Genomic DNA, 15,176 nt, shown 5'->3' with positions numbered 1-15,176 from the left:
AAAATCAAAACACCATCTGTACAAGAGAATTTCTGTTCTTAAGTAGTTGCTGCCACATGTTTCAAGTATCATTTGAAGGAGAATCTTCGACGTGATAAAGATGTTCGTAATTTTAAACTTTCCTTGTCTTTGGGTGCTTACAGGGTTGGAACGACGATATGAAATATATTTTTGATGAACCTGAAGCACACCTTTCCTTTTTCCTCGAAATCCTTTTTTCTCTCCATGTTAGCGTGCAGACACTCTTGTTGCGCCCCGTCCCAGTCGCGCAAAATTTACAAGTCATCAAAAATAGTGAAACGCAGTTTTCCGAATCACTGAAGAGTTGCACAGCCGAATACACATTTGTGAGTCTAATAAACACGTAATCCAATAGGCGTATTTCAATTAAGTTTCATTTTTTTGAATGTACCTTGGGAGGAGGGAGCAAATAAATCACGTGGTTTTGGTTGTGCACAGGTGGGGAAGGACACGCCCGATTTATAAAGAGCTAAGCTCAGCTCGGAAAGGCGATTTAGTTAAACTAGTGCACTCGTGCTGTTTGGGAGAGTGGAAAGAATATTGCCGGTAAGAACTCGGGACAAATGTGTTTTTCTAAGTGTTGTAGGCATTTCTAAACGAGTGGGCTGTAAGAATGTTGTATAATTGGCGAGGGAGAGTTGCAGTAGTTTCGGGAATGGAGTACCACATTTATATTGCACTGGGTTGGTGAGGTTGGGAGCAGTTGGGGGATGCATTGGGGAGTATTAGTGTATGTTAGGTTTTAGACAGCAGGGTGGAGCACGTTTTCACAACAGTTATTATTAACAACATTAGGTGAAGGAGCACGGAACACTAGTTAGGCCAAGGGGGTAGGATTAAAATGTCTTTTGTATAAAACTTTCATGAAGTTGATGCTTATATTTCTAATTGTCATAGATACCCCTGACGAAGGTTAATGGATGACCGAAATGCATTGGGTGGCATTGAATTAGAAGGAGGAAGCAAGTTTCTTAAACATGCCTGTGAATAGGCCCGGATGGGCAATTCTTGTGCAATTAAAACGTGTGAAATAATGGAAATGCGAATCTTTGACGTGACGGACAAGTAAAATGAAGCTTTGCGAATAAATGGATAAATTTTGATAATACAATGGATTACGTGTTTATTAGACTCACAAATGTGTATTCGGCTGTGCAACTCTTCAGTGATTTGGAAAACTGCGTTTCACTATTTTTGATGACTTGTAAATTTTGCGCGACTGGGACGGGGCGCAACAAGAGTGTCTGCGCGCTAACATGGAGAGAAAAAAGGATTTCGAGGAAAAAGGAAAGGTGTGCTTCAGGTTCATCAAAAATATATTTCATATCGTCGTTCCAACCCTGTAAGCACCCAAAGACAAGGAAAGTTTAAAATTACGAACATCTTTATCACGTCGAAGATTCTCCTTCAAATGATACTTGAAACATGTGGCAGCAACTACTTAAGAACAGAAATTCTCTTGTACAGATGGTGTTTTGATTTTTGTCTTTTCGTATATATTGTGAATACATGGGTGCAATAGGCGTATTTCAATTAAGTTTCATTTTTTTGAATGTACCTTGGGAGGAGGGAGCAAATACATCACGTGGTTTTGGTTGTGCACAGGTGGGGAAGGACACGCCCGATTTATAAAGAGCTAAGCTCAGCTCGGAAAGGCGATTTAATTAAACTAGTGCACTCGTGCTGTTTGGGAGACTGGAAAGAATATTGCCGGTAAGAACTCGGGACAAATGTGTTTTTCTAAGTGTTGTAGGCATTTCTAAACGAGTGGGCTGTAAGAATGTTGTATAATTGGCGAGGGAGAGTTGCAGTAGTTTCGGGAATGGAGTACCACATTTATATTGCACTGGGTTGGTGAGGTTGGGAGCAGTTGGGGGATGCATTGGGGAGTATTAGTGTATGTTAGGTTTTAGACAGCAGGGTGGAGCACGTTTTCACAACAGTTATTATTAACAACATTAGGTGAAGGAGCACGGAACACTAGTTAGGCCAAGGGGGTAGGATTAAAATGTCTTTTGTATAAAACTTTCATGAAGTTGATGCTTATATTTCTAATTGTCATAGATACCCCTGACGAAGGTTAATGGATGACCGAAATGCATTGGGTGGCATTGAATTAGAAGGAGGAAGCAAGTTTCTTAAACATGCCTGTGAATAGGCCCGGATGGGCAATTCTTGTGCAATTAAAACGTGTGAAATAATGGAAATGCGAATCTTTGACGTGACGGACAAGTAAAATGAAGCTTTGCGAATAAATGGATAAATTTTGATAATACAATGGATTACGTGTTTATTAGACTCACAAATGTGTATTCGGCTGTGCAACTCTTCAGTGATTTGGAAAACTGCGTTTCACTATTTTTGATGACTTGTAAATTTTGCACGGCTGGGACGGGGCGCAACAAGAGTGTCTGCGCGCTAACATGGAGAGAAAAAAGGATTTCGAGGAAAAAGGAAAGGTGTGCTTCAGGTTCATCAAAAATATATTTCATATCGTCGTTCCAACCCTTTAAGCACCCAAAGACAAGGAAAGTTTAAAATTACGAACATCTTTATCACGTCGAAGATTCTCCTTCAAATGATACTTGAAACATGTGGCAGCAACTACTTAAGAACAGAAATTCTCTTGTACAGATGGTGTTTTGATTTTTGTCTTTTCGTATATATTGTGAATACATGGGTGCAATAGGCGTATTTCAATTAAGTTTCATTTTTTTGAATGTACCTTGGGAGGAGGGAGCAAATAAATCACGTGGTTTTGGTTGTGCACAGGTGGGGAAGGACACGCCCGATTTATAAAGAGCTAAGCTCAGCTCGGAAAGGCGATTTAGTTAAACTAGTGCACTCGTGCTGTTTGGGAGAGTGGAAAGAATATTGCCGGTAAGAACTCGGGACAAATGTGTTTTTCTAAGTGTTGTAGGCATTTCTAAACGAGTGGGCTGTAAGAATGTTGTATAATTGGCGAGGGAGAGTTGCAGTAGTTTCGGGAATGGAGTACCACATTTATATTGCACTGGGTTGGTGAGGTTGGGAGCAGTTGGGGGATGCATTGGGGAGTATTAGTGTATGTTAGGTTTTAGACAGCATGGTGGAGCACGTTTTCACAACAGTTATTATTAACAACATTAGGTGAAGGAGCACGGAACACTAGTTAGGCCAAGGGGGTAGGATTAAAATGTCTTTTGAATAAAATTTTCATGAAGTTGATGCTTATATTTCTAATTGTCATAGATACCCCTGACGAAGGTTAATGGATGACCGAAATGCATTGGGTGGCATTGAATTAGAAGGAGGAAGCAAGTTTCTTAAACATGCCTGTGAATAGGCCCGGATGGGCAATTCTTGTGCAATTAAAACGTGTGAAATAATGGAAATGCGAATCTTTGACGTGACGGACAAGTAAAATGAAGCTTTGCGAATAAATGGATACATTTTGATAATACAATGGATTACGTGTTTATTAGACTCACAAATGTGTATTCGGCTGTGCAACTCTTCAGTGATTCGGAAAACTGCGTTTCACTATTTTTGATGACTTGTAAATTTTGTGCGACTGGGACGGGGCGCAACAAGAGTGTCTGCACGCTAACATGGAGAGAAAAAAGGATTTCGAGGAAAAAGGAAAGGTGTGCTTCAGGTTCATCAAAAATATAACTATCAATGAATACACATGAAAAAGCACTGGCAAAGCCAATAGGTCGTGCCTATGCAAGAGTTATTGGATTTGCCAATGTATTTTAACCATATTATACACCAGTATGGAAACTGCTCAGCATGCCTAAAAGTTACTGGGATAAAGGAGAGTGGCATGGAGTAGCGTGGAGTGTTGTAGAGTAGATTGCCGTGGAGTGTTTTGGAGTGAAGTAGAATGTCATGGAGTAGAGTGTTGTGGAGGAAGTAGAATATCCGGGCACAGAGTGGAGTGGAGTAGAGTATCCAGGCATAGAGTGGAGTAAAATTGAGTAGAGTGGATTGGGGTTGAGTAGCATGACTGTCAAATAAATACTCTCACTTTGAAGTCAGAGAAAGAAAAGTAAACAGCAAGCTCCCTTGGAAGACTAGGTCTGACATTTGACCTCGGTCTCTGAATATACAGCAAATGTGACGAGATAAGAACAAGGTTTAAAGGCCTGCTTAGAGAAAGGAGCAAAGAATACAAAATGTCTCCAAGATGTCTTTAGCAGTCTGGAAGGCTTCGACCTACAAATGGACTTGCTGAGCTACTCTTGTATGGAACTGGGAAACTTGAAATTTCTGTAATAAACACATCATTGTAGGAAATCCTTTCCAGCCATTAAGTAATACTGTGGGCTATGCAAAAGTAGATGTGTATGCGGTATCATTAGAAAAGAAAATGTTTTAACTTGATTTCCTGTTAAAGCAAAAATAAGCAGTTGGCAGGCAAATTGAAATGTGATCAAACTATGCAGCATGCAAGCTGAAACGCAGAAGAAAGTTGCAGCTGGGGAAAGTATCCAGATGTCCATTAAATAAAAAGTATTGGAGGACAAACATGAGCCCTAAAGCACCGGCCAAACTGGATGTTAGGACTTGTAGGTTAATTTTGCGATTAAAAAATGTGGCTACACTTTTCTGCATGCTTAGTGCTGACAACAGTAATGGAGGACTAAATGAACGTCGGCCTTGTGAGATGGGACCCATTTTGCAAATGCATATTTCAAATTGGGAAAACGTATTAGTGACTAAACATAGAAGGATATGGCCCGGTGAGGCTTGCCGTCTCTCTTTATGTCTGCTACAATTCAAGGCAAGTCAAAATTCAACAAGAATGCACATAGAACAGTAGAAGGTTTTTAATCTGTCTCCTCTCCGTTAACGTTTATCTAACTACAAAGAAAAATATAAACTTGTAAACAAAATTACATGCGTGCGAACAAAGCCAGTTTTTATTCCTGACCTTACTTGAATTTCATGCGAATAACTAGTTGATGCAAATGTGCTCCGCCCCTTAGACAATATTTTGAAACGTTGAACTTCTGTTCATCACTTGAATATTGCTAAACGGGACTCACCGCGTTTTAGGCAAAGAAAGAAACAGGCAATGTAAGCTGCCACTCCTCCCCTTTCATCCCGTTGGTCTCAGTGATTCGCGTCCCACCTGTGAGGCTCGTAGGAATGGGAAGGCCCACAGAACGGAATGCACATCCCTCTGCAAATGCAATATGAAGAGAAGACCTTCGAATCGTGGCATAAAAACTCTACCTCCTCTGAAGGTTAGCAATTTAAGGGCCATATTATCAAGGAACGGCGATAACTTTATCACCGCTTTAGCGGCAGGAAACTGTGTACCACTGCCTGTGCATGAGTGCGCAGGTGGCTGTGTGATTGACAGTGTGGGTGTACGAGTGGCATTTATGGGTGTGTGGGTGTGTAAGTGTTTCTGTAAGTTGGTGTGTATGTGGGTGTATAGGTATGTGAATGGTTGTGTGGATTGCAATGGGTGTGTGAGTAGCTGTGGGGGTCTCTGAGTGGGTGTGTGAGTGGTTGTGTGAGTGGCTATATGGGTGTGTGAGTGGGTGTGTATGTGGTTGTGTGTGTAAGTGGGTGAGTTATTGTATGGGCATGTAGTGGGTGTGTGAGTGATTGTGTGAGTAGGTGTGTGGGTCTGTAAGTGGGTGTATGTGATTTTTTTATTGGGGTCTGGATCCGCAGATACACAGCAGCACACACAGGGGGTGGTGCTGAGAGCTGTGGTGGATCCACAGTTTCTCACACACTCCCCCAATCAGTCCCATGGAGTTAGGTGCCTCTACCCTGACCCCTTCTATCAGTTTTAAATTGTATTTCCCCCCCTGGGAACTGAGTCCCAATAAACAAAATGCGTCCACAAATTTCCTGTCAGGTTGCAGGCCAGGCAATCTTGGCATTGCTGTTGGCACATGGTTCCACAGATCTGCCTCGTGGATCCGCATATCTAGGTAGACATAAATATTTTTACTTTTGTAACTTCAAAACTACTGAACAGATTTACACCAAATTACAAAAAGCACTCTTTGTGGACCAAAAGCTTGCTTTCTGACACATTTGGTGTAATTCAGTTCACCAAATTTGGCAGAAAGAAAGGTTTTGGTTCTCAGATTCCGCTTTTTTGCATTTGGTGGAAATCCGTTCAGTAGTTGTTGAGTAATTTAAGGACATTCAAATGTGTTTATTTGAGATTGCAGCTAATCTGTAAATAATGACTAGTTCATGCTGAGAACTGCAGAGAGCTGATTGGTTGCCAAAACTTCATCCAGGAAATGTAGACAGCCATCTTTGGACTCGGCTTGAGCCAAGTTCCAATAAAACTGTGAAAAAAAGAAAAGGGGACAGGGTAGGAATACCCTGACTCCAAAGCCTTGGTTTTGGGGTCCCAGAGAAACCCATTCAGGGCAAAAAAGCCTTTAAAAAAAACTGTTGATGTGAAATTCACTAATTAACGACATTAAAAAAAAGCGAGGTCTTCCACCCTTTTTGTGAAAAGGGCCTTCGGGTGAGCCAGGTCCCAGGGGCATTATCACAAAAAAGAAGGAGGGCACCCCTCCTAAGCCTCTTTGAGCCCCGGGGACAACCACCTCCCTGGGTCTTTTTACTCAAATAGGAGGGGGACAGAGTCCCCCATCCATGGGCTCAAATTAGCCCTGGGAACCACCGCCACCCTGGGGCTTCACTTTAAAAAACAAAGTTTGCAAAGGGGCTGGATGGCTCCCCCCAAAGACCACCACCTCCCTGGGGATTTTTTTTAAGAAGACTCCTGGGGTGTTCTCTGCCCTGGGTACCACCACCTCCCCGGGGTGGTCCATGCACAAGAAAGGAGGGGGGCCATCTGGTCCCCCTCCTGGAGCCAGACCTGACCTTGGGGACCACCACCCCTCCAAGGCCAGCTCCTGCTATGATCCGGGGTGCCCACCCCGGGACATAGCTGTTCGCTTTTGCTTGGAAGCAAAGGCAAACACTCTGGTTCCAGGGTATGGGGTTGTCAAAGTGCTTCCGCCTGCTGGAAGTGGAGGTTTTATCTCTTTCTCTGCCGCAAGCACATTTGAATGGGGGTGGGGGTATGCACGGCCCCCCTCCTGGAGCCAAAATCAGCTCAGGGAGGAGCCCCCTTCCCCTGTTCAGTTATGGTTGGGCACCTGGGGGATATGGTCTGGAGAGTCCGATATCAGCCCAAGCAGGTGGGCATGTGGCTTCCCTCCCCCACTAAAAATATATCTATTTTAAGGCTGGGCCCTGGGGGATGGAGTCTTGGTCCAGGGAAGGGGGCCGCGTGTCCTCCACCCCTATTCAAATGTGGCCTGGTCACTCATAGACCCATTTACTGACTAACAGACCCACTCAGACAACCATCATAGACCCACACACCCACTCACAGACCCACTCGGACACTCATAGACCCACTCAGACATACACACACTCACTCACAGCCCCACTTAGAGACTCATGCATTCACTCACAGACCCACTCAGAGGCTCACCCACCCACTAACAGACCCACTTAGAAACTCACGCATTCACTCACAGACCCACTCAGAGGCTCACACACCCACTCACAGACCCACTTACCGACTCACAGACCCACTCAGATACCCATCACAGACCAACACAGATACTCACCCACCCACTCAGACACTCATAGACCCTCTCAGAAACTCATGCACTCACTCACAGACCCACTCAGACACTTATGCATTTACTCACAGAATGACTCATACACTCATAGAGGAACTCGCAAACCCACTCAGACGCTCTCACACCTACTCACTGACCCACAGAGATACTCACACTACCACTGAGATACTCATTGTAGGAGGTTGGCTTAGTTTGTGGTGCACACTTATTCAAGTGGTGCAACTTGCACTAATCCAGGCAACCCTTATGCTGGTTTTAGTGGTATTTGATAACCATAGAAAGCTCTCAAAGTGGTAGCTGTGGAGAGCAGCCTTCAGGCTTATCTGAAGGATGTTAAGCAGCTTGTTTTACCAGTTTATTCTGCAGTGTAGATTAGATGAAAACAAACCACACATTGTTTAGCAAAAATAAGTCTATGTATTACAACACAATATGACTATCACATTGGTATATCTCCAACCAAGATATTTCAACACAAGACACAAAAATACTTTAAAAGCAATCAGGTAAGTAGTACAAAATACAGTGGTCTCCAGGGGAAGACCAAATCATATACTAAAAAAGTGGAATGCAAACTAAAAAGGAGAACAGGACTTGGGCCAGAAGACCCAGAGGAGCTGGGGACACAAGGAACCACCCAAAGTAAGTACCTAGGAACCCCACAGAGGTTGTGTGCAGAGCAGAAACGCAGTTGCGTGCCCAATTTAGCTCAATGGAGAAGTCACAGTTGCAGTTTTGAAGAAGGACCCTTCCCAGAGGACCCTGAAGAAACCCTTTGGAAGACAGATGGTTGGAGAGCCACTCCACATATGGATGCCCAGGGAACCGGGTTACCCACACCAGGGAAGCAGGGTGCATAGGGGTGAAGTGACATCAGAACCTACCGTAGACAACAAAGAACTAGTTTGAAGAATATGCCTTTAGAGAAGACTGTAAAGGAGTCTGGTGGAATTCAAGGGTGGATTCTGGAAGTGAAGAACCTGCAAGCAGAGAGGAAAGAGTCTATGCCACTCAGAGGTGACCAGGAGGCATGGAGACACAATGCCAACGATGTTGGGAGGTTCTGAAGAGTCAACGGTGACCTTGTTGCTGCATCTGTGAGGACCAGGTGATGCTGAGGAAGACCAGGAGCTGTGCACGAGCTGTCCCACGTCCTATGTTGGTGACTAAGTGGTTGGTGTCCGGCAGAAGCACCAAAAAGGCTTGGGAGCTACAACTGGTGTGGAAGACGAAAAAGGTGCAACGTTGGGACCAGCAAGGTCCAAGGGACCCAACAACAGCTGGAGAGTCAGATCAGGCCCCTAGCAAGCAGGGGAGCCAACTGAAGCAGTAGAAGACCCTCAGGAGGACCCACAGGCCAAAGGGACAGAGGTCGCAAGGTGACCTCGAGCAGCTCACCAAAGATGAAGGCCCAGGGTACAGAGGATGCATTGAGGATGCTTATATTGTAGGAAAGAGATGTTACAGGCTGGAACTTTTTGTAGCCTGGAGATCTCTGGAGTGCAGAGCCAAAAAGCTTTGACAATGGCAAGTCAATGCAGTGCACAGGGGTTCAATGCCAGCAGTTCCAATGAGGGATACTGGCCTCAAAATTGCAGGGAGGACAGGTCAGGCCTCAAGAGAGTTGCAGAGCCACCACCTGTGTTGGTGAGCCTTGGGAAGTCCGTAGAACGACAGGAGCAGCAACCAGTCAGCATTGTTGCAGTGCCTGCATATGCAGGGAGTGACTCCTTGACTCCAAGGGAGATTACTTTGGGTGTCCTTGATGCCCATATGTCGGTTGAAGAACCTGGCAGAAGCACAGACACAGATGATGAAGACTTGAATAATGACGAGACCAGGAGCAGCAGAAGTTTCCTTGGTGCAATCTTAGTTCCAATCAAAAGTCCAACAAAGTCCAAGTGTCCAGACGATTGAAGAGCAACATAGTTTCAGGGTTGAGTCTTGTCCCACGATGAATCTAAGGACCCACCCACAGGTAAGCCCTTAAGTACCCTAAGGAAATTGTTGGAACAAATTAGGGGACACTCCCAGAGGAGGGGTTGGACAGAGGGGAGGATACTTCCATGTCCTTTGTCCAGTTTCTCACCAGAGCGGCAGCTAAGGGCTCCCAGAACTGGCTAAAACTGGCGTATGCTAGGAGGGCACCAAATGTGCCCTTCAAAGCAGACTGGTGGTGCTGGCAAGCACCCCCAACCCAACCCAACCCAACCCAACCCAATACACTAAGTCCTGTCTGGGAGGTTGTCACAACTCCCTATGACAGGAAACCTATTGTCGCAGGAGGACAGAATCGTGTATTTGGTCGGTAGCAGCACTAGCTTTCTTGCAGGCCCAGAAAAGCTATTATCGGGAGAACAAGGGGGTCCCCTGAGGGGCCCCCGCTGTACATGAGATCATACTTTCAACACTGGAAACACTATTGTAGTATGATTCCAACCTGTTTGATACCAAACATGACCGGGTTCGTTGCAGCCTTTATATAGTTAGACATCTCGTAATAACTGATGCCCACTATATGTACTAAAATGTCTGACCACACTTACAAAGCCTGGAGAATCAACTCTGGGGTTTGTAAGGGTGTCCTGCTCATGCAGGGGCGACCTCACACTTATAAGTAAGCACCCTGCCCTGAGGACTGAAGAGCCTGCCATAGGGGTGACTTAAAGGTTTTAAGTGCAGTGACCTCAGATATAAGGAAACTTATATCTGCCGTGAGAGGTGCAAGCATCAACTCACACAGGGTGCAATGGCAGGCCTGTTGTCGCAGTTTAAGTGGACTCCCCTGGGTGGCACAATACATGCTACAACCCATGGGAGACCTCTGGTGCACCTATGCCCTGGGTACCTCAGCACCATATACTAGGGACTTATAAGGGTACACCAGTAGCCAATTGTGGCGGCACCAAAGTACTTACCATGTCAATTTAGGGAGAAAACACAGTTGCTAGGGTCCTCATTAGCAGGAACCCAGCAGACTAGGTCAAAAACACACTGCCAAGTGAAAAATTGGGGTAACCATGAAACAGATCCTACTTTCCTACACTCATGCACTCTATCACACACTGACTCTCAAAGGTTACAGGTTACAGTTCGGAATTGAAAAAAACGTATAAATTCATTTTAAAAAAGGTTAAAGGGACATTATAGTTGGGAAACAGAATTTAATTTTTTTTCGAAATTTACTGTAAAATACTGAAGGTTACAGAGATGTTATAGTTAGTCTCAGATTTCACTTGTACAAAACCAGTGCAATTCAGCAATGATGGTTACCTGAGTCTACTATGTGTTATGCCCCCACAGTGCACTGCTTATGGCCTCACATAATGCATCACTCATGACATGGTCAATTATATCACTGATGACATCCATTTTTTGTTGGGCAGGGTTGCCACACTGATCCCCTCCCCATACCGACTTGGCCCCGGGGATCCCATACCACGTGGCCCAGCCTCAAAATATATATTTTTTTAGTATATATACATTTATTACCTAGCAGTGGTCGCCAATAGGTAGTTATACTTAGGTCTGCTTTTCCATGGAAAGAGCATTTTTTGGGTTGCTAATAACTTGGGCCCCTGTTTGATGAATATTCACAAACCTTTTCCAAACAAAAGTTTATCCACCTTGACTCTTTCCTGGAAAGTTTCAGGGTAATCCGTCAAGCGGGGGCTGAGGAAAAAAGGGGGTCCCAAAATGCAAAATCACTATGGTTTTTCCATAGACTTCTTTAGACAAGGTTACACAAAATTTGGCAGGTGATTTGGTGTAAATCAGTTCAGTAGTTTTTGAGCTATTAATGGAAAAAAATAGATTTTGGGATGGTTGGGTTCACAAGAGTTTCAGAGACTCTTGCAGAAGCGCTAATTTAAAAATAGAGCATTGCGATTAGCCTGGAGAGCTTTATTTCCCTTGGGCCATCTTGCTCCCATGGAAGTCAGACTCCCACAAGAGCGAGTACTCTGATTGGCTGCCAGCACATGAGAAAAATGCTGCTGGGAGCCATTACTGGACTCGGGGACTTAGTCCCCTGTTCTGAAGTTGATAAAAAATTAAGATATATGGTGGCCTGATTGGGATACCTTGGCCCTCCAGGCTCCAAGAGTGGGCCAAAAACAGAAAACAATGGCAAAAAATGCTGCAATCCTGCAAGACTCTCGAAACATCGGAAACAAAAGGGCGGCCGGGCCACATTTCATACTTTATGCTCTAGGGAGCTTACTCCCAGGTCTGATTTCATATAGGGGAGGAAGGCTCTGTGGCCACCCGAGCCTCCAAAAGCCCCGGGCAGCTTACCCTCAGACTGAAAACTGTTTACTTGGGAGGGGGAACATGTTTCCCCCTCCTGGAGCCACAAGGGACTCCAGGAAGTCCACCCCCTAGGCAGACATTACCTTTAAGGAGGAAGGGGGCCATGTGGCACCCCTCCTCGTGTCTCAACAGGCCCGGGGGAGCCCATCCCCAGTGCCAATATAAATTTTTATGGGCTGCTCGGCCCTCTCCTTCTTGAGCCTAAAAAGGCCCCGGGGAGCCCACCCCTAGGGCCACAAGGTAACTGAAAGAGGAGATGGGCTATGCAGCCCCCTTCCCATAGCCTCTAAAGGCCCTGTGGAGCCCACCTCTGGGGCCAATCTTTTAAGGAAGGGGGCTGTGCGGCCCCCTTAATAGAGCAATTAGAGCCCCAAAGGACTCCATTCCATGTGGCTGGCTCAGCAGCTCTGTCCCTGGAGCCCAACCTATGTTTGCTTTTGCTTGGCGGGAGCATTTTTAAATCTCAAGCTAAGCGGCAGCAAACACCAAGGCCACTCCTAGATGGCGAAAGCTTCAAAAATGCTTCCACCTACTGGGAGCAGATTTTAGATCTGTTTCCCTGCCCGCAGTAATGTGGACAGGGAATTTGAAAATGGCCTACCCATGGTGTCCCCAGGGCTGTAATCAGCCCATGAGGGGGTCTTGTGCCCCCGTCTCCCTTCAAAATAGTGCTGGGTTCCAGGGGATGGGGTCCCTGGGGCCGAAATCAGCTGTGGAGGGTGACTGTGTGCCCTTTCCCCCTTCTAAATGATGTTGGGCCTAGGGGGATGTTGTTCTTGGGACTGAAATTGGCCAGTAATTGGGGCCACAGGTTCCCCCCTCCCCCTTACAATTGTGATGGCCAAAATCATTAAGGGAACGGAGGCAGTGTGCCCCTCACTCAAACAAGCTCGCTTAGCACTGGAGGATGGATCCTGGGGCCCAAAATTTGCCTGGGGAGGGGGACTGCGTGCCCCTCTCCTCCTCAAATGTGTACTAGGTTCCAGCGGATGGGGAAATCAGCACCGGTAGGAGAGGCAGGCAGCCCTTCCCCATATACATTACACCGGGAAGGGATATATAGAGTCAGGAGGGGGTCCATGTGTGCTCCCACCCCTTTATTTAAATAAGTGGCCCCAGGTCGTGGGGTCCCCAGGGCTGATAATGGCTCAGGCAGTGGGCCACCCAATCCCCAATTCCCCTCCCCTTTAATTAAAAAACAGCCCTGTGGTTTGGAGTCCCCAGGGCCAAGCCCTATGGCCAGTTCCTTAAGGTGCATGGCTGAAGGGCGTACACACCGTGGGGTTGGCTGTATGGAGGGTGGGGATGTTCGCTAGAGGGCCTGGCTGCATGAGCAGTGCATGGTGCGACATTTCATTCAGGTGTGGTAATTAAGTATTACTTTAAGTTAAATAACTGTCGAAAATCACTGAAATAACCAAAGGTTAAAGTAACGTGATAGTTAGGCCTGAGAAAAGGATCTGTTTTTTTATTAACTTTAGAATTCACTGAAGAAAACAAAAGTTAAAGCAATGTTATAGTTAGGTGAATATATCTGTGATAACATTAACATTTTAAACTAAAAAAACACAGAAGTGCTAACTATAACTTGCACCTCTGCCATGCACTGCTTATGACCTCACATATGGTATCGTTCATGACATGTTCTATAACATCATTTATTACATAACTGATGACATCTGAAATGGAATGAATGATGTTACAACGCGGTCTTTACACCGCAATACGTTTACAACGCAGTCATTACAACGCAAGTCGTTACAACGACTTGCACTGGAGGGCACTGGACTTAGGAATAGTATGATTTACTATTCCAACTCCAGCCTACGTAACAGTAGAAGTAGGTGTTGGAATAGTAAATTATACTATTCCTTAGTGTATAGCGCCATCTAGCGCAAGTCGTTGTAACAACTTGTATTGTAATGGCCACGTTGTAAACGTATTGCGGTGTAAAGACGGCGTTGTAATGGATGTCTCCCTCTGACATGTAATGATTCTGATGAATCAATCTGGGGTAGGGATTTATTCTCTTGGTCAAAGATCTTAGAAAAGTGAAGAACCCACTGATCGGCAGGGACATGACATTCTATTCTGGGGGTATAATGATTAGGAAAAAAGAAGTGGTTAACATCCTAAAGAGCCCTATTATCTCTGAGTTGTGAAGCAGCTTTCAAATCTTCCCAGGCCCTCCTTATTTCCTCCCTACACTCAGCGAGGGTTATGTTATATAAATGTCTGGCTGTCTCTTGTCCTCATTGCTACGTCTAGTGGTTTTGGTCACTAACTTAACGATTCTTCAGAGCTACTCAGGGCTGGACTGGGAACTGAAAACAGCCCTGGCAAACTGCTCGGCCAGCCCCCCTGGGGGAGGCAGGTGGGCTGTGTGGCCAAGCTGTTTGTTAGGGCCAGTTATGGCTTATTTTCTTACAGGGGGCTGATATTGCCGTTCCCGGTAACAAAAACGGCCCCCAGGGGCCCAAAAACGCCCCCCACCATTGCGGCCCACCGGGGATACACCCGGCACCCGCTACAGCCAGCGGCCCTGGAGCTGCTATACAAGCAGGGCCAATCCATTTATAAATGGGTCGATTCTTGCAGGGCATTTAACCGTCAACATGCAAGATGTCTTTTTGCATATTTCTTCAAAACTATTTATATTTTTATGGGGGTTCAGCCTCTTCTGAGAGGCAGGACTTTACCTCAGCTTTTTCCCCAACAATTTAGGGGCATATTAGCAAGGGCTGGCGATATAATTATCGCCGCGTTAACGTCCGTTTTTGGGTGAAAAGCAGCGATAATTATATCGCAATATCAACAAGGATACGCTAGCCCGTGTTTCCTTGATGTAGAGCCCATTTTTTACAGCCTTGCCTCACATCGCTAATGAGATGCAAAGAAGGCGTGGCTGTGAAAACAACACATGTTAATATCGTGAAGGCAGCTTCGCGATATTAACATGTAGGTGCAGCGATAAAAAAAATCGCGCTACCTCAGCCTTAACTCAGGAATTTAACATCTGTTAAGGCATACTTTTAATGGGAGATGGATTATGCTTATAGGACCACAGGGTCGTATCAGCAATGTTATCGCTGTTTTCAATGGAACATCGCTGGAAAACCAGTGATGTTCCATTGAAAACACCACTATTGCTGAAATATTATCGCCATAGCGCTATGCATTGTAAATATAGCGTTATGATGGTGATAATATTCAGCG

General features: G+C 45.3%; 1 protein-coding gene across 1 annotated transcript in view; it reads right to left on the bottom strand.

Moving 5' to 3' along the window:
* Nucleotides 1-15,176, bottom strand: part of LOC146855445 (stabilin-2-like) — a 1,201,024-nt gene that overhangs the window by 1,143,292 nt on the left and 42,556 nt on the right.

Source organism: Triturus cristatus, chromosome 4_1 (assembly GCF_964204655.1).
Source record: "Triturus cristatus chromosome 4_1, aTriCri1.1, whole genome shotgun sequence".
Taxonomy (NCBI): domain Eukaryota; kingdom Metazoa; phylum Chordata; class Amphibia; order Caudata; family Salamandridae; genus Triturus; species Triturus cristatus.
This window is presented reverse-complemented; position numbering and strand designations above follow the sequence as displayed.